Raw genomic sequence first — 24,625 nt, 5'->3', positions numbered from 1 at the left:
GTATTTCGGGCTGCACACCGCTAAGCCGAAACTTCGATAAATCATAACTTCCTCATACGAAGTCAGATTTGGGCGTTCTATATATATTCGGAAACCTCGTTTCAACTACTACAACATTATTCAAAGATATTAAGTTTATTTTACACTTAAATTTTGACGCTTATTTTTATTCTTAATTAATCAAACCACATAATTAAGCAATTAAGCACAAAACACACAATACTTAAATAATACACTCTTATTGTTTCAAAACGGGTTACAAAGGTTAACCTAGACTATTACATTGCTAAAAATGGCAAGCCCGGAAACACAGGCGTTACAAGTCAAGTCCACCACAAAGATAGATAAGACTATTCATCATGAACTAAAGTTTAGTAAATATGGTTATACTTAAAAGTTTAAGTGTAATTTTGAAACATTGAAAAAGTTTCAATGTATGGCAGAACGAATGAGAAGAATTAAATTAGGCACAAAGATAAAAGTTTCTCAAATCTGAAAAGATGGGAGAGTACATTAGTATCATGTTTTATGATCATGTTAATGATTATGAAACTATTGTATTAGTGTCTTAGTCCATAACTATAAGTGGTATATACTTGACCCGATTTGGCATGGTCCATTTGGGTTGCATGGCATCAGAAGAATTGGATAGACAAAATGAGAAAAAGGGTACTTATGACTTATATTAATATATTATATGTTCTAATATATTAATATGGAATCATATTATTTATATAGGATGGGCCAAGTTCATTTAGGTTGGGATAAGCTTTCATGGATAGTCCATTGAGTGTTTAACCCATGGATCATATGGAAATGAAAGGTCATGGGTATTAGGGTTTACATGAATGTAACCCTAATCCTCCACGCTATATAAATAGGTCTCTATTTCACGAAATGAGCACTAGTGTGTGTACACAAGAGGCAAAACCGATTTTCATGCAAGTATCCATATTCTCAAGTTATTCCAAGGGTTGTTGGTGTTGTGTGAACCATTTGAGGTGCAACACTTGGGGCACTAAGCTCTTAATGGTTCAAGACTTGAAGCTCCATCAAAAGGTATGTCACTCTACTAGATTCTTGTATTGTATATACTTCTTATTATGCTAGTTAGGATGAAACCTTTGAATATTGAATATTTTCATGTATAATAGAGAAAACATAGATCCAAGTTTTATAGGGTTGCATGTACATCATAGGAGTGTTAGAATGCTCAAAACTCATCAATGGTATTAGAGCCTAGGCTTGTTTTCAATTATACTTGATGCAAATTGGTGAAGAAAGCTAGAAAAATCGATTTTTTTGCTGTTTGGATTGGGACTCGACGAGTCCATTGAGGAACTCAACGATTCCATGTGCAAATTCATCCAACTCGTCGAGTTGGTTCATGCACCCGATGAGTTGGACCCCCTGACAGCATATATTCGAGTTTTTTGGCTGGAATTAGACTAGGAACATTACCCAAAGATGTTTTTGAACTTATAAACCTGTTTTTGATGTGGTAATGTTCCTGCTAATCCAATGTCAAAGATAATTATCAATAGATTCATGTTTTGTATTAGTTTAATGGTTAGGCTAATTTCATGAAATTTTTTTGATGTGAATTATCTTGTTCTTATGAGTTGATTTAGATTAATAGAAAAGTTATGTGATAATGTGTTTTCATTCCACATTAATCTAAAAGTTGTTCATAATATGTGTTTTTGTAACTTGTCCTCAAGTTATATGAAAAGTCACATTTATGATTTTTAAAACTCATAAGATTTCCATAAATTATAAAAATGAAGAGTGTGACAACCCGAAATTTGCATTCTATACAACATACCAAGTCAAAAGAAAGTCAAACTCATTCCTGCTATCATTCAGCACAATTTAGAGTCTGTTTGAGAGTTTTGAGCCTTGTACACTTAAGGAAGAAGTGTCGGGGTTTATCTGCTGAATTTATAGTACAAAGACCGAGCCTTAAGCACATTAACCATGAGTTCATTGCCACCACATGGGCGTTGACGGCCGTAAACTCCATGTGGGCCATAAACTCACCTTACATGGTGAAGATGAAGGCCATTTTTCCATTTCTTTCATTTCCTTGGCCCAAATCCTCTCAAGTACTATCCCGATCTTTGTCCCCGATCTTCAAAACTCCTAAGTTTCTTGCCCTAACTAGTTGATATCTTAGATGATCTAGTAATCTTACATGATTTCATCCATGAAATCATTCCATTTTGTAGATTTTCAAGATCCACAAGAACACCAAGAACACCAAGAACACACACTAGTGTTCTTGGCCAGAAACGACCATTCAAGCTCTTAGATTCTAAGTACCCTTAATCCAACTCCTTTTACACTAGGTATATCATGCTTAGAGCTTAGAAAAAATAAGAGATCATGGTATTCAAGGAGTTTATGGCCAAGACATGTTCTTGGGTCGTAAACCCCTTTTAATGGTGCAAATGACACCCTATCACCTTAGTAAGCTTTGGTTAGTGACATAGAACCTTACCCCATCGACCTAAGGACCAAGATTCACGAAATGGTACTCCTTACCATGAGTTTACGACCATAAACTCATGGGGGAGTGGTCCTAGGGCCGTGAACATCAAACAAGGTCATTTTAGGATCTTAAACCCACCCAAACACTAGTTTAAAGCTTTGGAGCACTTAACCAATTAAGCTCTTAGAGTTTTATAGCAAAGAGTAAACTGCAATGGGCCATAAACTACAATAAAGATGGTCATTGGACGATAAAGTCCTGTATGATGCTTTTGCACTCCTTTGTTGCAACCGGATAGCCTCCTAGCACTTGACCAAAATGTTTTCCTTGCAATAGGATGTTCATACATGATTAATTAGTGTTATAATCACTAATTGTTTATATACATATGTCTTCATATGTAATTAGGATCATTGTGTGTGTCTAAGTCTTCACTTGACACCAAGCACTTGTCCGACACTACCTTCCGATCCGCGCACTGCAGGTGATTTCATACCCTTTAATCAATGATTTAAATGTTTTTAAATGCTTTCATATGGGGGGATAGAAGTTGAATCATGCTAGTTATTATATTAATCACATGTGAATAATAAGTAGCATACAAAAGGATTTATTACTCTTTTAGCTGTTTTACCAAACAGATTACTTCAAATGGCTTTCCAAAACATTTTTACTCAGTTAAAACTCTTTGTTAAACTTTTTTGCATACTGAGTGTATCTTTTCAAACCATGTTACAGTTGTGATTCAAAACAAATGTTTTCCTTATAGTTTACACTGTTATTATCAAACAAACTACTTTCAAATCGTTTTACAATTTGACATCAAGTCATCCTTTCTTAGATACTAAACTTTTCAATGGTTTTACAAAACTTCTTTTATGCTTTTATATTGTCAAATGCATGCCTATATATGTATAGTTACATAAGTAATGTTTAAAGGACTTAGGAAGGTTAGCTAGCTTTATTTCCTTTTCCCCGTTGTGATGTGGTCTGGTGAGGTATCGGGTATCCTTCCGAAGGTCGTTTAAATATTAGTTATATATCATGTGTACATATATAGTCATATAGGTTCTTCCAGTCAGTTCAATACCCTTGGGTAGCAAGGGTATACTTCAATGTTCATGCGTACCAGTTACATTACTAGTAAGCTACCGTATGGGTAGTTTAGGAGGATACTAATACTATTACTAGAATGCATAATCATACCACGAGTCAGTTCATTCATGAGTCTATACATGCTAGATAGGGAGAGAGCACACATTACAGCTAGCACATGCCGAACATTACAGTACATTACTATACATGCTAGATATGGAGAGAACACACATTACAGCTAGCACACGCGGAAGATTACAGTACATACAGGCTAGACATAGAAAGATTACACTTTACGGGTAACATTCGTTACATGTATTTTCATGCAGTTATGTGAACCATTAAGGTGGCCATGGCACTTCCTGCCATGACCATTTTTGTATCCCGAATCTCCTTAATTGGGGAGCATATGAGTTTGCGTATAGATCTATACTAGATTGACTATCCTACACCTTGATGCTCGCTACAGTGGGACTTGCAAGTCTACGGGTGCCAAATGTCATTTCTTACGGCGTGTTACATCGTCGTTTTACTAGAGTCGGTAGCAGGATACAGGTCGATCACGTATTACTTTAAATTACAATAGATTTAAGTAGTTAGTACGGTCGTAGTTATTTGATACTGCACCTTAGTAGTATTTCATTTTCCCATTACATTCACTTCGTGAACATTTACACGATGTACGGTAATGCAGAAGCCATATTTTTGGTTAATGATAGTCGGATTTGGGAAAATAGACACTCTTACAAGAGACACACACATATACTAGATGCCTTGATAGAAGGCTACTCTCAGTAGGAAGCATAGGGCTTTCTAGGATGTTCAAAACGTTTTCATACTTACATTTCATATATGTACAAATACTTACATTTCATTTACGTACAAATACTTACATTTCATACGTACAAATACATTATTACAAATTAAGACACTAAAATACTTATGATCTCACCAACTTTAAAGCTGATACTCTCTTTCAAAATAACTTGTATCCTCAGGTCAACGGTAGACAGGTACCGATACAAGGTTTAGAGAAGATGGAGCTCGTTCAAGACTCATCTTTCATTTTGATTTATACTTTAGTGTCTATTAGACATATGAGAACACTTGTATTAAAATTATATTATTAATGCAATGGATGATGTTGTTACTTGTTTACTACTATTCATTGTTGTGATACTGTACGTGACGTCCTCCGCCCCAGAACGTTTCCACCGTTCATGGTTTTGGGGTGTGACAGTTTGGTATCAGAGCATTGTTTATAGTGAATTATGTATATCAACCCATAAAAGATATACAGACTATAAATACGATGGGATTAATATACTCTGACCAAGAGTTATACTTTAAATAATAAAATATTTAATTATGTATACGTGCCTACATTCATACTAAAATCAGTGTCACTAGGACAGTACAAAAGAATTACGACTGTTGAAGATATAGCCTAATCAATTATATTATCCCAGGGTTGACTAGCATGTTCCTAAGTGTAGTTGTGTGGTTGCAACAAATCTAAAATATTACCAACAATACCACAATGAGAACAATAGAACATAAACCTAAAATACTATAGGGGTATTTGGTGTTACTATAAGTACTTCATACTTGAGAACTAAACGGGATCTTCATTACTAAGTTGATAGTTGCTAAGTGGATATACTAAGGCTATATGTAACTAGGATGTTATAGACATAGATTCTGTGAACATTTTGCTTTACCCTTATTCTTTGTGAATTTGGAGTTAAGGTCACTTACTCGAAGGCCTATCCTGTTTTGATTACATATAACTGGTATGCATTTCACAAATAGTGATGTAACTAATGAAGATTTTCTAAATAATTATATAGATAGTTCGTCTAATAATTATTTTCTTACCCCAATTCTCGCGTAGATAACATGGATGGAGTCCATCCCCACGACAATCCATACCTTCCGAACGAAGTCATTACTAGATGGTTTGGAGAAGAACCAGAGAATGATCATCCTATCCCTCTGAAGGATCACCATGATGAAGACCTTTCAGATGGTGCTAACTCCGAACCCGAGGTTGAGAACCTACCCCAGGCAGCTCCTTTTCCAAATCCTAACCCTCGTATGACTTTTCATGGCCCGACGCCTACGTGGGTAGAATGCTTGGAAACAAGGAGCCAAGGACAAGATCAGCCCATGCCATTTAATGGTGACCGAAGCTTTTATGACCTGAGCAATGGGGGCTCAACAGACAGAATCTTGCCAATCCTGGTCCGCAGAGTGGCTCGAAATGAGATTCAAGGCAGGACAGCCCAACATCAGATCACATAAGTTGTCACCAATGCGAGAATGCATACCCTTCGCACCATTCACCTGGAAGTTGCTTGTGAGAGATCTGAGAGAGACCATGAAGCCCTACTTCAAGCACTGGCTGAATCACGAGCCGAAGTCATAGAGCTCCGAGTACACCAGAGGGTGTACGAAAGACACCTACTTGATGTGGAATGCCAACTGGCTGAACTGAGAGTTCACCAGAGGGATGAACATCGCCAGTAGTAGATGCTTTACTTGATTTTCCTTGTTAAAAGGAATTGTTTTCTTTCTGTCTGTGCCCGATGTGACATTTTCTATGAAATTGTCTTGTACTATAAGTACTTTTAGTTAGTTCTTTATGCTGTCAAGGACTTTCTACTCTGGATATGATGTAAGACCTTTTACAAGGTCATTTTTTTCCGAACTTTTACGTCATGAATATCAAATATATTGACAGTCGGCTAACTTATGTGTCATTCTTTATTCAAATACTTTCATCATGCTATCATGGGAGTCTATTTGAAACCCACTCTAGTTGAGTTACTGAACTAGGGTGTTCTAACTTAGGGATAATTCCCAATTCTTCTTCAAGGATTGGATCATGTTATTTACCAGACGATGGTACCCTATTTTAGACGTCAAGTGTCATAAGGCCATACTAAAGACATACTTCCATTCTTTACTAAGACTGCATCATAGGGATGTAGGTCGAACCTTGCTAACATACTTCTAATCCGTACTAGGACTGCATCATAGGGATGTAGGTCGAATTTTCGAGAACATACTCTTACTCTTTACTTGAACAATCGAGGTACAACTAGGGTCAACCAGGATCGCTCACAAAATCCTTATCTTTCGTATTACAAAATCATGTCGTCATCCGGAAACAGCCAGCCGAACAACGAAACCTCTGCTTTTCCTATGGACGCCACTACTTTTCAAACTGCAGTTACAACTGCCGTGATGTCTGCCATGACATCTGTCCTTGCACATCGAACCGCTATCAGCACAATCAGTGCTGACGAAGAGGTTGAACATCCCGATCGTAGTATCAATCCAGGAAGTCATCAAACAGTAACAGTTGTAGGCTCGTAAAGCCGAAAAGCAGAGAACAAGAAACGAAAGCGCCAAGCCCAGAAAGAACGCAAGAAATCCCAAAAGCTGGCCATGCAAAAACAACAAGTGGAAACCTCTGCCATCCCCGTACCGAGCAGACCATACGAGGGAAAACTTTCGAAGTGTGATAAGTGTAGTTTCCATCATCATGGAGCTTGCCATGAGATGCAATGTTGCAATTGCCTAAAAATAGGGCAACATACTCGTAGCTGTGGAGCACCGACACGACCCATCACTCCAGCCCCTGACATCAGAGTCAACCAGGCTTACGATGGTGGTGTTAAAACTAGACCCTATGAAAGGAAAGTTTCAAAGTGGATGAACAAGGAAAAAACTCGTGTCCACATCACTCTAGCTCGACACTTCACTTCCACCACCAATGTTGGTGTTGTCCAGATATGTCACCAATGTGGTGAAATTGGACACCTCAAGAAGGATTGCCCGATAGCGAAGAACTCTGGTGCAGACGGGAAAATACTAAGGATCACTGCCGCAAGAGAGACTACTCCGGACCCCCGTTAATGTAATTCAGGCGTTTCGTTGTAACAGACTTATAAACCATCCAAAACTAGTGCAACTAGAGTCTTATCTTTTGCGAGATCCCATCAGTAAAGGGATGCTCGTGCTGTGTATACTTGTCTTTTGTAGTATACCTTATTCGCAGCAATAGTCTTGTAGTAAGTCTAAAGTACTGTAACTCTGTTGATGGTTGCACGGTTGTGTTTTGTCTGTAACGCCTTATGTTCAAATCTTATGTCTTTAGTTCCCATATGATTTCGACATTACCATACGACTAGATTCAATTTGATCCGCACAATACCGACTTCATACGTACATCTCTTTCTTCGAAATCGCCTTTCCAGCGAAGCCGTCATATCAGAACACCGAAGTACTCATGCATGGGGTACCTCATAGTTCTTTTCCTTTCCGAAGAAATCCCCGAAGTACCACTCGTACAGTACGTCAAGTTCAATCCAAAGATCCATACAGTTGATCTGTCCCTGAAGAATGTATACAAAGGGGTGATATATAATCAAGGTTCTACAGGTTTAGAATTGATGATTCCACTTTAACTTCTTTTCCTCGTTGGGATGTGAGCTTAAAGAAGAATCAGTTATTTGACTACCGTTTCAATCTTAATTATATATGACTCGTATACACAAGATTGTGATCGTTGAACCATGTATGACTTCTACATTGTGAACTTCAGGACGGAGACTGCTCAAGACTACGAATAATCGCATCATCAGGTGAACAAACATAGAACCCAGTACGACTCCTTTAACCAGATTGCCCTACAGTTTAAACACCACAGAGAGACAAGAACAATCCGGACAACTTAGCGAACTACTCAGAAATAGAATTGGAGGACTAGGCTTCTCACTGTGGAGAGCTCCGGTCTTATTCTTCCAGAAGTAGACGGATTGCATCATATGTACCTCGGCTATCGGGGACTCATCAAGATTTCAACTAGAAATCATTATCTCTGCCTCGCATGAACGTATGGGCTATGCAAACGCAAGGAACGATTTACCTTTCAAGAATAGACCGAGATCCGAATATCACCAGTTTCGAGTGTTATGGAAGGATGTCCCGAAGACTACCTTCCGAACTCGATGCGGACACTTCGAGTCCGTAGTGATATCCCTCGGATAGGACCAATACACCCATAGCATTCATGAGCTTAATGGGTAGGGTACGCCATTCTTACTTGGATCAGTTCGTCATTTTCCTTGTAATGACTTAGTTATGTACCCTCGTAGTAAGAAGGAACCTATGGAAACATTACCCTGAGACAAACTTTTCGCGAAGTTCTCTAAACATAAGTTTTGGAATTGAAGAATCAAATTCCTAAGACACACTATTAGTGATGTGGAAAATTTTGAGTACTCTGTCAATTTATCCAAAACCGTTGAGAAATTGTCAGCACTGAAGACGCTTACGAAATTCGCCAAATTTTAGGTCTTGCCGACTTACTATCGGGAGTCCATTCAGAACTCCTTGCGAATTACAGAAACCCTTACGACTTTGACCCAACAGGGGGTCGCCCTTGATTGGGAAGATAAGCAAGAAAAAGAAACCTTGGAATTCCAAGTGAGAGACCAAATTCTTTAGGAAGTCTCACTCTGGGAATGGCTTGATACTCTTCTAAAAGCATGGAGAGCTAAATCCAAGATAAATAGGGCCTCCGAGATTCTTGCCAGAATCGGTCCTGTAACTCACAAACCCAACCTACACCACGGACTCAGTAACGTACATTTTACCCTTCACGTCTTGAACTTGAAACCATACCTTTCCGTTAGGACTCTCGTAAGTCCACTCGACGAGATCGAGATCAACGAGATCCTCGCCTTCGTGGAAGAACCGTAGTGACCCTCGACCGAGTGGTCAAACGGACGAGGCAAACATCGTCGCCCATCAGTGAAGGTTCGTTGGGATACCAACCGAGGAACGGATGTCACTTATGAACACGAGGTCAAATCGACTAGGAAGTTTCCCGATCTCCTTGCTCGATTATTCATGCCTACTTCCTTACTTAAAATTTAAATTTCGGGACGAAATTCCCTTTGACAGGGGGATGATGTGACAACCCAAAATTTCCATTCTGTACAGCATACCAAGTCAATAGAAAGTCAAACTCATTCCTGCTATCGTTCAGCACAATTTAGAGTCCGTTTGATAGTTCTGAGCCTTGTACACTTAAGGAAGAAGTGTCGGGGTTTATCTACTGAATTTATACCACAAAGACCGAGCCTTAAGCACATTAACCATGAGTTCACAGCCACCACATGGGAGTTGACGGCCGTAAACTCCATCTGGGCCGTAAACTCACCTTATATGGTGAAGATGAAGGCCATTTGTCCATTTCTTTCATATCCTTGGCCCAAATCCTCTCAAGTACCATCCCGATCTTCGTCCCCGATCTTCAAAACTCGTAAGTTTCTTGCCCTAACTAGTTGATATCTTAGATGATATAGTAATCTTGCATGATTTCATCCGTGAAATCATTCCATTTTGTAGATTTTCAAGATCCACCAAGAACACCAAGAACACACACTAGTGTTCTTGGCCAGAAACGACCATTCTAGCTTTTAGATTGTAAGTAACCTTGATCCAACTCCTTTTACACTAGGTATATCATGTTTAGAGCTTAGAAAAAAATAAGAGATCATGGGATTCAAGGAGTTTACGGCCAACACATGTTCTTGGGCCGTAAACCCCCTTTAAGGGTGCAAATGACACCCTATCACCTTAGTAAACTTTGGTTAGTGACATAGAACCTTACCCCATCGACCTAAGGACCAAGATTCACGAAATGGTACTCCTTACCATTAGTTTTCTGCCGTAAACTCATGGAGGAGTCGTCCCAGGGCCGTAAACATCAAACAAGGTCATTTTAGGAACTTAAACCCACCCAAACACTAGTTTAAAGCTTTGGAGCACTTAACCAATTAAGCCCTTAGAGTTTTAAGCCCCTTTTGGTGACCAATGGAGAGTTTACGGCCAGGAGTAAACTCCCCTGGGCCGTTAACTCCAACAAAGATGGTCATTGGACAATAAACTCCTGTATGAGGCTTTTGCACTCCATTGTTGCAACCCGATAGCCTCCTAGCACTTGACCAAAGTGTTTTCCTTGCAATAGGATGTTCATAAATGATTAATTAGTGTTATAATCGCTAATTGTTTATATACATATGTCTTCATATGTAATTTGGATCATTGTCTATGTCTAAGTCTTCACTTGACACCAAGCACTTGTCCGACACTTCCTTCCGATCCGCTCACTGCAGGTGACTTCATACACCTTTAATCAATGATTTAAATGTTTTTAAATGCTTTCATGTGGGGGGGGATACAAGTTGAATCATGCTAGTTATTATATTAATCACATCTGATTTATAAGTAGCATACAAAAGGATTTATTACTCTTTTAGTTGTTTTACCAAACAGTTTACTTCAAAATGGCTTTCCAAAAGATTTTTACTCAGTTAAAACTCTTTGTTAAACTTTCTTGCATACTGAGTGTATATTTTTAAACCATGTTACAATTGTGATTCAAAACAAATATTTTCCTTATACTTTACACTGTTCTTATCAAACAAACTGCTTTCAAATCGTTTTACAATTTGACATCAAGTCATCCTTTCTTAGATACTAAACTTTTCAATGGTTTTACAAAACTTCTTTTATGATTTTATATTGTCAATTTCAAGCCTATATATGTATAGTTACATAAGTAATGTTTAAAGGACTTAGGAAGGTTAGCTAGCTTTATTTCCTTTTCCCCGTTGTGATGTGGTCTGGTGAGGTATCGGGTATCCTTCCGAAGGTCGTTTAAATATTAGTTATATATCATGTGTACATATATAGTCATAAAGGTTCTTCCAGTCAGTTCAATACCCTTAGGTAGCAAGGGTATACTTCCATGTTCATGCGTACTAGTTACATTACAAGTAAGCTACCGTATGGGTAGTTTAGGAGGATACTAATACTATTACTAGAATGCGGAATCATACCACGAGTTAGTTCATTCATGAGTCTATACATGCTAGATAGGGAGAGAGCACACATTACATCTAGCACACACAGTACATTACTATACATGCTAGATATGGAGAGAACACACATTACAGCTAGCACACGCGGAACATTACAATACATACAGGCTAGACAGAGAAAGAGTACACTTTACGGGTAGCACATTCGTTACATGTACTTTCATGCAGTTATGTGAACCATTAAGCGGGCCATGGCACTTCCTGCCATGACCGTTTTTGTATCCCGAATCTCCTTAATTGGGGAGCATATGAGTTTGTGTATACATCTATACTGGATTGACTATCCTACACCTTCCTGCTCTACAGTGGGACTTGCAAGTCTATGGGTGCCAAATGTCATTTCTTACGGTGTCTTACATCGTTGTTTTACTAGAGTCAATAGCAGGATATAGGTCAATCACATGTTACTTTAAATTACAATAGATTTAAAGTAGTTAGTACGGTCGTAGTTATTTGATACTGCACCTTAGTATTATTTCATTTTCCCATTACATTCACTTCGTGAACATTCACACGATGCACGGTAATGTGTAAGCTATATTTTTGGTTAATGATAGTCTGATTTGGGAAAATACACACTCTTACAAGAGACACACACAGATACTAGATGCCTTGGTAGAAGGCTAATCTCAGTAGGAAGCATAGGGCTTTCTAGGATGTTCAAAACATTTTCATACTTACATTTCATATACGTACAAATACTTACATTTCATATATGTAGAAAATACTTACATTTCATACGTACAAATACATTCTTACACATTAAGACACTAAAATACTTTTGATCTCACCAGCTTTAAAGCTGATACTCTCTTTCAAAATAACTTGTATCCTCAAGTCAACGGTAGACAGGTACCGATACAATGTTTAGAGAAGATGGAGCTCGTTCAAGACTCATCTTTCATTTTGATTTATACTTTAGTGTCTATTAGACATATCAAAACACTTGAATTAAAATTATATTACTAATGCAATGGATGATGTTGTTGCTTGTTTACTACTATTCATTGTTGTGATATTGTACATGACGTCCTCCGCCACAGAACGTTTCCGCCGTTCATGGTTTTGGGGTGTGACAAAGAGTCTCATTTTGTAAATGCTTTAAAGTCTTCCATAACTTGTCCTCAAGTTATGGAACTTCAAGAGTTTTTCACTAAAACTACTTTAAAATCATAAGTTATGGAATTGAAAAGTTTTTTGAATTGGTCAAAACTTGCCCTCAAGTTTTGGAATTTGTAAAGTTTCCCCTCTTGAATACTTGAATTCCAAGTTAAACACTTAGAATTTTAAAAGTTAAAATTCAACCAATATACTTTTATAATATTAATAGTTAATAGTTATATATATATATATATATATATATATATATATATATATATGTATGTATGTATAAGAACAAAGTCAGTCTTACTGTTAGTAGGCCTCATTAATGAAGCCGGTCTATAAGGGGGGGGGGGTTACCGCCTATAAAATGGCAGTTTAATGGGTGAACACTCTCACCCACCGCTTCCTTGACTGGTGGAGGGTTGTTAACTGAAGGTAGGACAAGACTATAATTCTCCCTTCATTAAAAATATAATAATAAATACTAAGTAACTAAACAGTTATAAATTCCCATTCTTAATTATTTAGGAAAATATGAATTTGGTGCTAACCTATGAATTTACACTTTGCACCTTGCTTAAGTCGTTAGTGGAGCGTGTGTGGTTAACTAACACACTAACTTGGATTTAACAAGATTGGCAAAGGGTGGCTTAAGGTTTATCATAGATCGGTGGAGCGCGTATGGTTAACCGGAACATCGATTAGATGATAAAAATTAAGAGCAACAAGTTAATTTGCATGGTATTCACTCCTTGTTTGTGATCCTCGGCATCCGAATAACAAACTTGAAAGGGCATAATCGATATTTAAACATGTCATTGAAAAGTTCAATGAGACTCAAAAGATCTTGGAGTTTTAAATCCAATTAAAACCTAATACCTATTTCGTTTTTAAGGTGGAAATTGGTGAATCGTCATTCGCCTACCTTCAAATATTTTGTAGCTTGGATTACGACATCCCTATTCCAATTTATAAAATAATGTTTTGGGCCCTAGCCTTAATATTTCATATTAGGTGTTATATTAAGGACTTAAATCAACTAACTTTGATTTCTCCCATTGTAGATGTTTGGTTCATACAATTATGATCTTCCCAAATCTTTTGGAACAAGCTTCCCTAATGAAGATGATGTCCCGCGATTGGATCATGGAAATCATACTTCTCTTCCTCCACCTTCTCCAATTATTCTCCCTGATCCAGAAGCTCGAAGACTTGAAAAGTTCAAGATCACTCAAGCCCTACTTGCAATGAAACATAATGATGGAAGAGATGTGTGTACTCATGTCTTAGAGATAAAGTCACACATTTATAGGTTGAGAATGTTGGGTGTCATTATCCTAAGGAAGTTGGCTATTGACTGGGTCCTTCAGTCACTTCCTGAGTCATATAGTGAGTTCATTAAAGACTACTATGTGACAATTCACGACATAACCCTCATTGATCTTTCTTATTTGCTTGTTGCTGCTGAATCAGAAATGTTTTGGCGCATTGGAAAAGTAAATTTGGGTGGAAGGTCTATTTCTCAAACTTCCATGGAAATTGACAATGGTAACATTGGAAATCCAGAAAAGCTTTTTCTTCCCAATGGAAAGGGATCGACCTTGATCAACTCACTTGGCCAAAAGGTAAAGGGAAAGGTTAAGTATATGATACTCTCGAGTACCATTCCCAAAGAGTCTATATGTTTTTATTGTCAAGAGAAGGGGCATTGGTTGCGAAGCTGCCCTAACTACCTGAAAGATCTGAAAGAAGGAAGAATCAAAAAGTTTGACTCTGCTTCAGGTAAGTCCACTATCTAAACCTGCTAAGTTCCTAATTGTTGATTCTTAATACATAATGTGACTAGGTTGCGTTTTAATGTTTTGTAGGATCAATCAAAGGGAAGGAAGCTTAAAAGAAGAGTATGCTGAATCTGATCGCAAAGATAGATTTCAATTGCATGGTTCCAAGATCGGATTCTTGAGCTACTACTTAGGGGTTATGATAGATTGCTAGGAAATATGTAATAACATAGTTTTCATTTAAAGTTGCATTGTAAGGAAAAGGATTTTTCCACATTAATAAATGAATAAAATTTTGTTTTGTTTTATTTTATATCTCCTTGTAGTGACATTTATGAAAAATTGATGTTTGTATGTTTCTAGAAATAATGGAAATATGAATTTGATTCTTTCATTTGTGGTAGTGTCTAATTTACCAAATAAGGAAAGATTCTCATCACCCAAATTTTAGTTGGATAGAAACTTGGAATCATGCAAGTTGTATTGTATGATGAATGAGAACTTTCAGCTTTGGAAAATTAAGACTAATTCCTTGTTCACATGTATATGTGAGTCAAGTGAAGGACTAGGGGACCGAGTACACATTCTTGTGCACAGGTCAAGTCCACCACAAAAGATCGATAAGACTATTCGTCATGATTTACTAAAGTTTACTAAATATGGTTATACTTACAAGTTTAAGTACAATTCTAAAACATTGGAAAAGTTTCGATGTATGGCAGAACGAATGAGAAGAATCAAATTAGGCAGAAAGATAAAAGTTTCTCAAATCTGAAAAGATGGGAGAGTACTTTAGTATCATGTTTTGTGATGATCTTAATGATTAAGAAACCACATCACAATTGTGTTGGGTTTTGAGCATTCTAACACTCCTAAGTGTACATGCAACCCTAAATACCTTGGATCTATGTTTTCTCTATTATACATGCAATTATGAACATCCAAGGTATTATCCTAATCTAGCATACAAAATAATGAATATAACAAGATAGAATACATACCTCTTTGATGTAGAATTTTTTCATGAAGCTTGAGTGCCTAGTGCCTCAAGTTTGACACCTCAAATGGTTCACATAACACCAAATACACTTGGAATAACTTGAGAGAAACTTGAACATTCCTAAACTCGGCTAGCCCTTTCTTATTATTCATAGTGGCCGATTTTTCCCAAAGAAAATGATCTTATATAGTTGTTACAATTAGGGTAAACCCTAAGTGTCATGACTTTCCATTTCCTTGGATCCATGGGTTCAAATACACCATGGAGCATCCATGGATCATCCTATGGGTTTTAGCACAACTTGATAATCCATGGAGCATTAGCCCACTATACAAGTATGGATGATTTACACAATCAACCCATATATTTAATTAGTCTTCTTTTGATCACTTAATTAATTCTAAATTAATTCTTGATCAATACTAATTAAATAATCCTATTAATATATTAGAACATATAATATATTAATAATCCTTAAGTGTTATTTCTCTCATTATAGTCTATCCAAATGCATGATGCCATGCAACCCAAATGGACCATGTCGGGTCGGGTCAAATCTTATCAATTATAGTTATGGACTTAGAAATTAATCCAACAGCCTCCCACTTGGATAAGTCTAAAACTATTATTTTGTATGACTTCAAGAACCGACTAGCAATCGTAGCTCTCAAAAGCTTATGTCGAACTCTGACCTTGTAGATGAACTCTGACCTTTGTCAGTGACTTGTCCATTAGATAAGGGATAATATATTCCTCCATTCCAGATATCATATGGACTAAGACATGGATTATAATCATTCTCTCTGTCCATTTGTTGTTTCCCTATTTCCGATTTATGACGACTGACTAATTCAATAAATCAATCAGTCTTGGCCTGACCGAGCACATCCATTTGTCATCATCAAATCATCGAGAGGCCCATAGATATTGATTTTACCCCGAAGGTAAAAGGAATGGATAAACTTCGACTCATATGGCTTGTTCTACTACTTGTTGAATCATACACAAAGGCACGTTTTATAACATCGACTTACCAATGCGTTTTCGTGCAATCAATGTATAACCAACTCATAGTAACAACTCATATCTCTAGGTTTGAAGAATATAAGATATTATCGTCTCATGATCACTCGTGATAAAATCCATGAAGTGATTCCAATGAGCGCGGGTTGAGTCCAATACTCAGAACTTATAAGCACTCATGAGTGTTTTAGCCCTTTGTCCAACATCTTAGACCTCTACAAGCCAACCCATGACAGTCTTAATTCATATCTACTCCCAACATATGACCGACTGTGGATGGTTTGAATAACTTAGTCATTCCGGAAGAATAACCTAGTTTATTCAGGAAGTCAAAACATGCAAAGTGAAACACAATAATAATTGAATCCAATATGGTATCAAAACCTATGAACTTAAACAATACAACTTTTATTTATCACCATATTGTAACACCGTAAAAATGTAAACAATTTTTTTTCACCTTTTAAAACCATAAAATATCATTCACATTCATTTTCCAAAACATTGTATCAACATTATCTCTATACAAAATCCCAAGATCAAAAACATATAACTCCGGTGTGCGTGTGTACGAATCAAGCCGGCGCCTTCCCGCAGACATCACTGGTACCTGAAACACATAACACATAACACTGTAAGCATAAGCTTAGTGAGTTCCCCAAAATACCACTCAAACACATAATAGCCACTCGAGGCTGTAACTTTATCGACTTCGCCAGCCTAGTAACAAACATGCCTCCATTGATTTTTGAGTTGAGTTTTTCCTTAACTGCCCCTTCAGCAAGGAATTTGGCAATGCAATTGGGGAGATTGCAGAAAGCGTCGGGAGTAATAATACTCCATAGATAGAAGATATCAAGGGTTGGGACCTTGTCCCAATCCTTCCGCATGTTGATGGTGCTAGCCACGAAACGGTGAATGAGGCGGTGGATTGGCGAGCGAATGTGGCCTTCCTGAGCGGTGGAAGGGATATACACCCGGTTAGAGATTGTGTTCCACCATGTAGAGGCCACCACTGCCTCGGGGAGTTCCTTATGGCAGTTTTACAAACAAGCTTCAAAGTCTTCAGATATCATCGTGCTCTGGTCATAAATGCCCAGTCTCCAAGAAAACTCAGCAATGCTGCATTGTCGCAGCTCCCCGCCCAAAGAAAAAGAAATTGTGTTGGGATTGTAATACTCACTACCACCTCGGAATGAGATGGTAGCAAAGAATTCCCAACACAGTTGGGCATATACAGGCCCTTGTATCTTGAGTAGTTGTAACCAACCATCACATGTGATGGTGGTATACCCCAAACTGCACTCCTTGACCATGTAAGGTGTAAGCTCCTCCTCCAATCCCACATTTCCCAACCACCCCCAGTCAACTACGTTTGGTAAATGGATTTCCTTTTGTTTGAGCGCCTCTAATCGGTTTTTGGCCCTAGTTTGTGATGACTTGAAGTGATTTGTTGGAATGAAAGCCATGGGATATCACTTTGGCTCCCTCCACGAGAAGACTGCCCCCTTCTGGCCATGATACCTGCATAAAAACATCAAAAACACGCAAACAAACAATACCCAGTAATTAAAAACGAAGAAATGGGGTCTGAATAGTCATCTACTCACCGAGTACACGACCTACTCGGCGAGTAGGATGAACTTCGGGAACTGTTCGGTGCCGGACATATATAGGCTGTCCAAAACTCCAAATTCTTCACAAGGGTTTGTTGTAATGAATTATCTAACCATAAATCCAAAATAAATTCCTCCGAACACTACCTAATTCATGGCTAAATTAAAACCCTAGAAATTGAGGAAACCCCCAAATCCGAAATCAAGCAAAATAGGGGCAAATCTATGATAAAGATTGAACCTTTGATGAGTTTAAAGTGTAAAGATGTTACCTTTTTCTTTGAATGATGAAGATTAAGTGGAAAATCGAGGAGAATTGAAGAAATTGCAAAAATCACAGGGCTGCTTGAGAGATCGTTGTGCACGGCGAGTATGGGGGTTAAATGGGTGAAAACCCTCTTTTTGACAGATTTATATCTCATCCGTGTAAAATGGCTACTCGCCGAGTAGAAATGTCGTTACAGGTTTTATTGGGCTACTCGGGCAGGTACTCGCCGAGTATATGTGCCTACTCGGCGAGTAAACCTTGCAGATTGAAAAAAATTATGAAAATTTTGAAAAATTAATGTATTTTCTCATGTTTTTAAGCCATCCACCCCACACTCTAGGCATCGCTTGCCCTCAAGCAGTTATGTTCTTAAAAATAGATGAAGAAAAGGAAAAAAATAATGAAAATAAAGAAAAGGAACGAAAATGCAAACTTGAAACTCGGTTTGCCTCCCGAGAAGCGCTTCTTTTTAGGGAGTCATTAGCTGGACTCCTCCCCTTCTACGTGGTTGTAATCCCTTCCAGCAGCAGCAACTCTTCCATTCCTTCATCCGGGGGACTCCTTCTTCATACTTTTTGATCCTATGCCCATTGACCTTGAAAGTCATGCCATTTCTTGACAATAGCTCTATAGCACCATGTGGAAACACCGTCTTCACTACAAAAGGACCATCCCATCTTGACTTGAGTTTTCCCGAGAAAAGCTTTAGTCGTGAATTGAAGAGCAACACTTTTTAGCCTTCATGAATTTCTTTATCTTTAATCCTTTTGTCATGCCACATCTTGGTCTTCTCTTTATAAAGCCATGAACTAGAGTATGCATCGTTTCTCAGCTCCTCAAGAGCATTCATTTTCCTCAACCGGTTGTTCTTTAGTTCCTCCATGTTGAAGTTACACCTCTTTAAAGCCCAAAACGCCTTATGCTCTAGTTCCACCGACAAATGGCATTGCTTTCCATAAACAAACCTATATGGTGTAGTACGAATAGGTGTTTTGAAAGCCGTACGAAAAGCCCAAAGTGCATCATCTAGCTTATCCTACCATTCCTTGCGATTGCTCCCCACCGATTTCTCCAAGATTCGCTTTAAAGCTCGATTTGTCACTTCGGTTTGTCCACTAGTTTGTGGATGGTACGATGTGGAAAACTTATGGGTTACCCCATATTTCTTTAACACCTTTTCCAATTGGTCATTGGCAAAATGTGTGCCTCGGTCACTTATAAGGGCTTTCGAGACTCCAAATCGTGAAAATAATTTCTTTAAAAACCGTACCACCACCCGACCGTCATTTGTTGGTAACGCTTGTGCCTCCGCCCATTTGGATACATAATCCACCGCCACTAATATGTATTTGTTTCCTTTAGACATGGGAAATGGTCCCATGAAGTCGATTCCCCACACATCAAACACCTCGCACACTTGGATACTATGTTGTGGCATTTCATTTCAAGATGAAATGTTTCCCACTCTTTGACAAGCATCACATTCTTTGACAAATTGGGTTGCATCTTTAAAAATTGTGGGCCAATAGAACCCAATGTTAAAGATCTTCTTTGCAGTGTAGTGTGCTCCATGATGTCCACCCGTGGGCCCGCTATGACAATGCTCTAATATTTTCCGACTTTCCGTCCCGAATATGCATCTTCGTATGATCCTATCCACACAGCTCCGGAAAAGGTATGGCTCGTCCCAAAAGTAATATTTTAATTCAGAAAAGAATTTCTTCTTTTGTTGACTGCTAAAATCTTTTAGGATGTATTTTGTAGCTAAATAATTAGCTATATCTGCGAACCATTGCTCGTCTCCGACGGTCACCATAATGTACTCGTCCGGGAAGTCGTCTCCAACTTTTTCTTCTTGCAATTGCGGGTTCTCAAGCCTTGACAAGTGGTCAGCTGCTACATTCTCCATTCCCTTCTTGTCTCGTATCTCTATGTCGAACTCTTGAAGAAGTAGCACCCATCGTATCAGTCTTGGCATGGCATCCTGTTTTGCAAACAAATACTTGATAGCCGAGTGGTTAGTAAAAACAGTAGCACCCATTGAAGAAGTAGCACCCATCGTTGTAGTATAGTGGTAAGTTTTCCAGCCTGTCATGCGGGTGACCCGGGTTCGATCCCCAGCAACGACGCCACAAACTTGATGTGTCTGAACTCAACTAGTTTTAATCCTACTAACTTAAACACAAAGATGAACACACGAAAGGCAGTGTACCTATCGATTAGCAGTTTAGTTCAGGTAAGTAGGGTATCGAACACAGGGAACGGTAAATAATTAAAAGAAATGCTAATATTATCTAAATAAAACAAGTAATAAAAAAAAGGGTTTCTCTAGTTTTGCAAGATTATAAACTTACCAACTAATACTTAGACTACTTAACTAAAAACTAGATAAGCAAAGATTCAACTAAATTCAATAACGAAGGGAACTTCTGTTTAGTTCAACTCAATTGATCCTATGGTTGATATTATGGTAATAGTGCAATGGATTAATTCTTCTATTGTTAACCGATTCAAGTGATTAGATTCACGTTCGCTGCACTAATCCTTAGAGAACAAACTAACTCAAACAGTGGCCAGTAAAAACAGTAGTTTTGGATAAAACCAAGTAAGGGCGGAATTTGTCAAAGGCATACACCACAGCTAATAATTCCTTTTCAGTAGTGGTGTAATTTTCTTGGGCTGGATTTAGAGTCTTGCTAGCATAATATATGGGTCCAAAGTGCTTATCAACCCTTTGACCAAGGACAGCTCCTAATGCAAAGTCACTAGCATCACACATAGTCTCAAAGGGTAAGTTCCAATTTGGTGCTATAATGATCGGGGCATTAGTTAATTTTTCCTTTAAACATTCAAATGCCTCAAAACATTCTTTAGTAAAAGTAAATGGTGCATCTTTTAGTAGTAATTGTGTTAGAGGTCTAGTTATTTTGGAAAAATCTTTTATGAAACGCCGGTAAAAACCCGCGTGTCCTAGAAAACTTCTAATGCCCTTCACATTAGTTGGTGGGGGTAATTTGGCAATGGTGTCAATCTTTGCCCGATCCACTTCAATTCCTATTTTGGAAACCTTGTTGCCCAAAACTATACCCTCCTTGACCATAAAGTGACATTTCTCCCAATTGAGGACCAAGTCGGTTTTTTCACACCTAGCAAGCATTAAGTCAAGATTTGTGAGACAATCATGGAAAGAAGATCCAAAAAGTGAAAAGTCGTCCATAAAAACTTCCATGAATTTTTCCACCATATCGTGGAATATGGCTGTCATACACCTTTGAAAAGTCGCGGGTGCATTGCATAGCCCAAAAGGCATGCGTCTATAGGCAAAAGTCCCACTTGGGCAAGTGAATGTGGTCTTTTCTTGGTCCATTGGGTCTATGGGTATTTGAAAATAACCAGAGAATCCATCTAGAAAGCAATAGTAGCTATGGCTCGATAGTCTTTCTAACATTTGATCAATAAAAGGTAAGGGAAAATGGTCTTTACGAGTGGCATCGTTTAGTTTTCGATAATCGATGCACACTCTCCAACCGGTTACCGTTCGTGTCGGAATTAGCTCGTTCTTTTCGTTGGTTATGACCGTCATCCCTCCTTTCTTGGGCACCACTTGGACCGGACTCACCCACGGACTGTCGGAAATGGAATAGATAATTCCCGCATCTAAGAGTTTGACCACTTCCTTCTTGACTACTTCTTGCATGTTTGGGTTTAACATTCTTTGGTGCTGTACAACCGGCTTTGCTCCTTCTTCCAGATTGATCTTGTGGGAGCAATAAGATAGGCTTATTCCCTTGATGTCGGTGATGCTCCATGTTATGGCCCGCTTCCGCTTCTTCAACACTTGCACGAGCTCTTCCTTTTCAGGCTTTTAAAGGCCTTCTTCAAGGAAAGCATACTCCAAATGTTCTGGTAAAGTTTTGAGCTCCGATTTTTGGTTCTGACTGTTGGACTCGCCGAGTGCAGGTAGGGTACTCGGCGAGTTTGTGGCTGTATTCAAGACTTCTGCCTTTTCTAAAGAGGAACTCGGCGAGTAGATCGGTCCTACTCGGCGAGTAGGACTGTCAGTTTGCTTCACCAATTCTTCATAATCTTCTTCTTCCAGCAGTCTTTCAATTTCATTTAAGCCTTTTTCTGGATCAAATTCTTCATCATCAGTTGTGAACTTGCTGGAATCTTCAGTTATGCATTCCTCCAATAATTCGTCAAGCATATCAATTGAGAATCTCGTGTCGTCATTGTTCCTTGAATACTTCATAGCTTGGTCTACCCCAAATGTGACTGAATCTTCTCCTACCCGCAACGTGAGCTTCGAGTCCCTCATGTCTACTATAGCACTTTCCGTGTTGAGGAAGGGCCTTCCAAGGATGATGGGCACTTATGTATCCGCCTCCATGTCTAGAATGATAAAATCAACGGGAAAGATGAATTTGTCCACCTTGACTAGTATGTCTTCGCATATGCCTCTTGGGAAGGTGACTGTCTTGTTTGCCAAGTGAATTGCCATGCGAATTGGCCTCGGTTCCGGGAGATCCAGCTTCTTAAAGAATGAATATGGCATTAGGTTCACACTTGCTCCCGAATCGGCTAAGGCATGAATGGTGGCCAAGTTGCCAAATTGGCAAGGTAAAGTCAAACTCCCCGGATCACCTTTCTTCTTTGGTAGTTTATTTAGCATAACAACTGAGCAGTTTTCATTGAGTATTGCCTTCTTCACTTCTTACATCTTCCTTCTATTAGTGAGAATTTCTTTAAGGAACTTTGCATATTTGGGCATTTGCATGACGACTTCAATGAAGGGTATGTTGATTTGAAGAGTCTTGATATGATCTAGAAACTTCTGATACTCCTCTTCCTGCTTCTCCTTCTTAGCTCGGGCTGGGTTTGGCATTGGAGGCTGGTAAAGCTTTTCAGGGACCTGATTGTTGGGATTTGGTGGTGTACTCGCCGAGTCCATACGTGGTACTCGACGAGTAGGGCTATCAGATTGTATGTTTTGCTTTTCTGCTTGCTTTTCTGCCTCCTCCTTTTGTGATTCCTTGGATGCCTCAGTTTGAATCGGTGCCAGGGGAGTGATTATCTTCCCACTTCTTGTTGTGACTATGTTTATGTGCGCGCCTCGTGGGTTATTTTCAGTTTTGCTAGGAAGTTCGCCCAGTGACCTTTGGTTGATTTGTTGAGCAGGTTGCCCAAGTTGCGTTTCTATATTATGGATAGATGCTTGCTGGTTCCTAAGCATTGTCCTTGTTTCTTGAATTGCAACATCATGATCACTATGTCTTTTTTCTGAAGCAGCTACAAATTTGGTGAGCATTTCATCCAAGCTTGGCTTCCTCTCTTGCACCGGCTCCTCCTTTTGGTAGAACCCTCTCCCTTTTTGCCTAAACCTTTCCTCCTTGGCTTTCTTGTACTCTTCATAAGGGAGCCACTCTTTCTTTTGTTTGTGCCAGTCTTCATCATATCGGTCTCCACTTGAGTAACAAACTTGCACCTTCTTGTTGCCATTCTCATCTAAATCACAGTCTCTAGTGAGGTGAGTCCCATTGAAGTTTTCACAACCCACCCGAATAGCATGGATCGTTTGATCCATTTTATCCATCCTCCTATCCATTTTTTTTAGTATAGCCATAACCGCGGATTAGTCTTCAGTAGCTGCATAAGCGGATCTCCTAGTAACATCATGTCTAGGGTTGTGGTATTCTCTAGAGTGTTTAGAGAATTCTTCAATCAATTCTTTGATCACCGGGGGAGGCTTCTTTGTGAGCGGGCCTTGCGAGTCTAGTAACTGCCTGGTTGTGACATTGACTCCATCATAGAAGATGGAGACTTCTTGCTGGCTGTTTAGGTCATGGTGTGGGCAGTTTCTTAGTAAGCTCTTGTACCTCTCCTATGCTTCATATAGCGACTCTCCAGGTTGTTGTTCAAAGTTAGCAATGGCCTTCTTCAACTTGGCTATCTTGGAAGGTGGGAAAAAGTGATCAATGAATTCTTCTTTCATCTTGGCCCATGTGGTGACTGATCCGGGGGGAAGTGACTTGAGCCAGTCTTTTTCAGCACCTTTGAATCTCACTGGAAGCATACGAAGTAGCTGAGTCTCACGGGGCACATTTGGAACATTGAAGTAATCAGCTACATCATTGACTTCGTCCAAATGCGTGTAGGCATCTTCATGGTCTTTTCCATAAAAAGGTATTTCTTTAAGTAAAGCTAGGATATGACCGTTTAGCTCGAAAGTAGCATTCGCGGGAATTGCAAGTTGCACAAGTCCCAGGCCAATGTTGCCACACATCTT

The 24,625-nt window shown here is 38.8% G+C and overlaps 1 non-coding gene across 1 annotated transcript; it reads left to right on the top strand.

The window, feature by feature from the left end:
• The first annotated feature begins 24,176 nt into the window (after positions 1–24,176).
• On the top strand, positions 24,177–24,283 carry LOC111902949 (small nucleolar RNA R71). The gene has a single exon (XR_002854011.1). It is a non-coding gene; the product is annotated as a small nucleolar RNA R71 (small nucleolar RNA).
• The last annotated feature ends 342 nt before the right edge of the window (positions 24,284–24,625 follow it).

This window comes from Lactuca sativa, chromosome 4, assembly GCF_002870075.4.
Source record: "Lactuca sativa cultivar Salinas chromosome 4, Lsat_Salinas_v11, whole genome shotgun sequence".
Taxonomy (NCBI): domain Eukaryota; kingdom Viridiplantae; phylum Streptophyta; class Magnoliopsida; order Asterales; family Asteraceae; genus Lactuca; species Lactuca sativa.
Note: the sequence above shows the minus strand (reverse complement) of the source record. Positions and strands in the feature narration are given on the sequence as shown.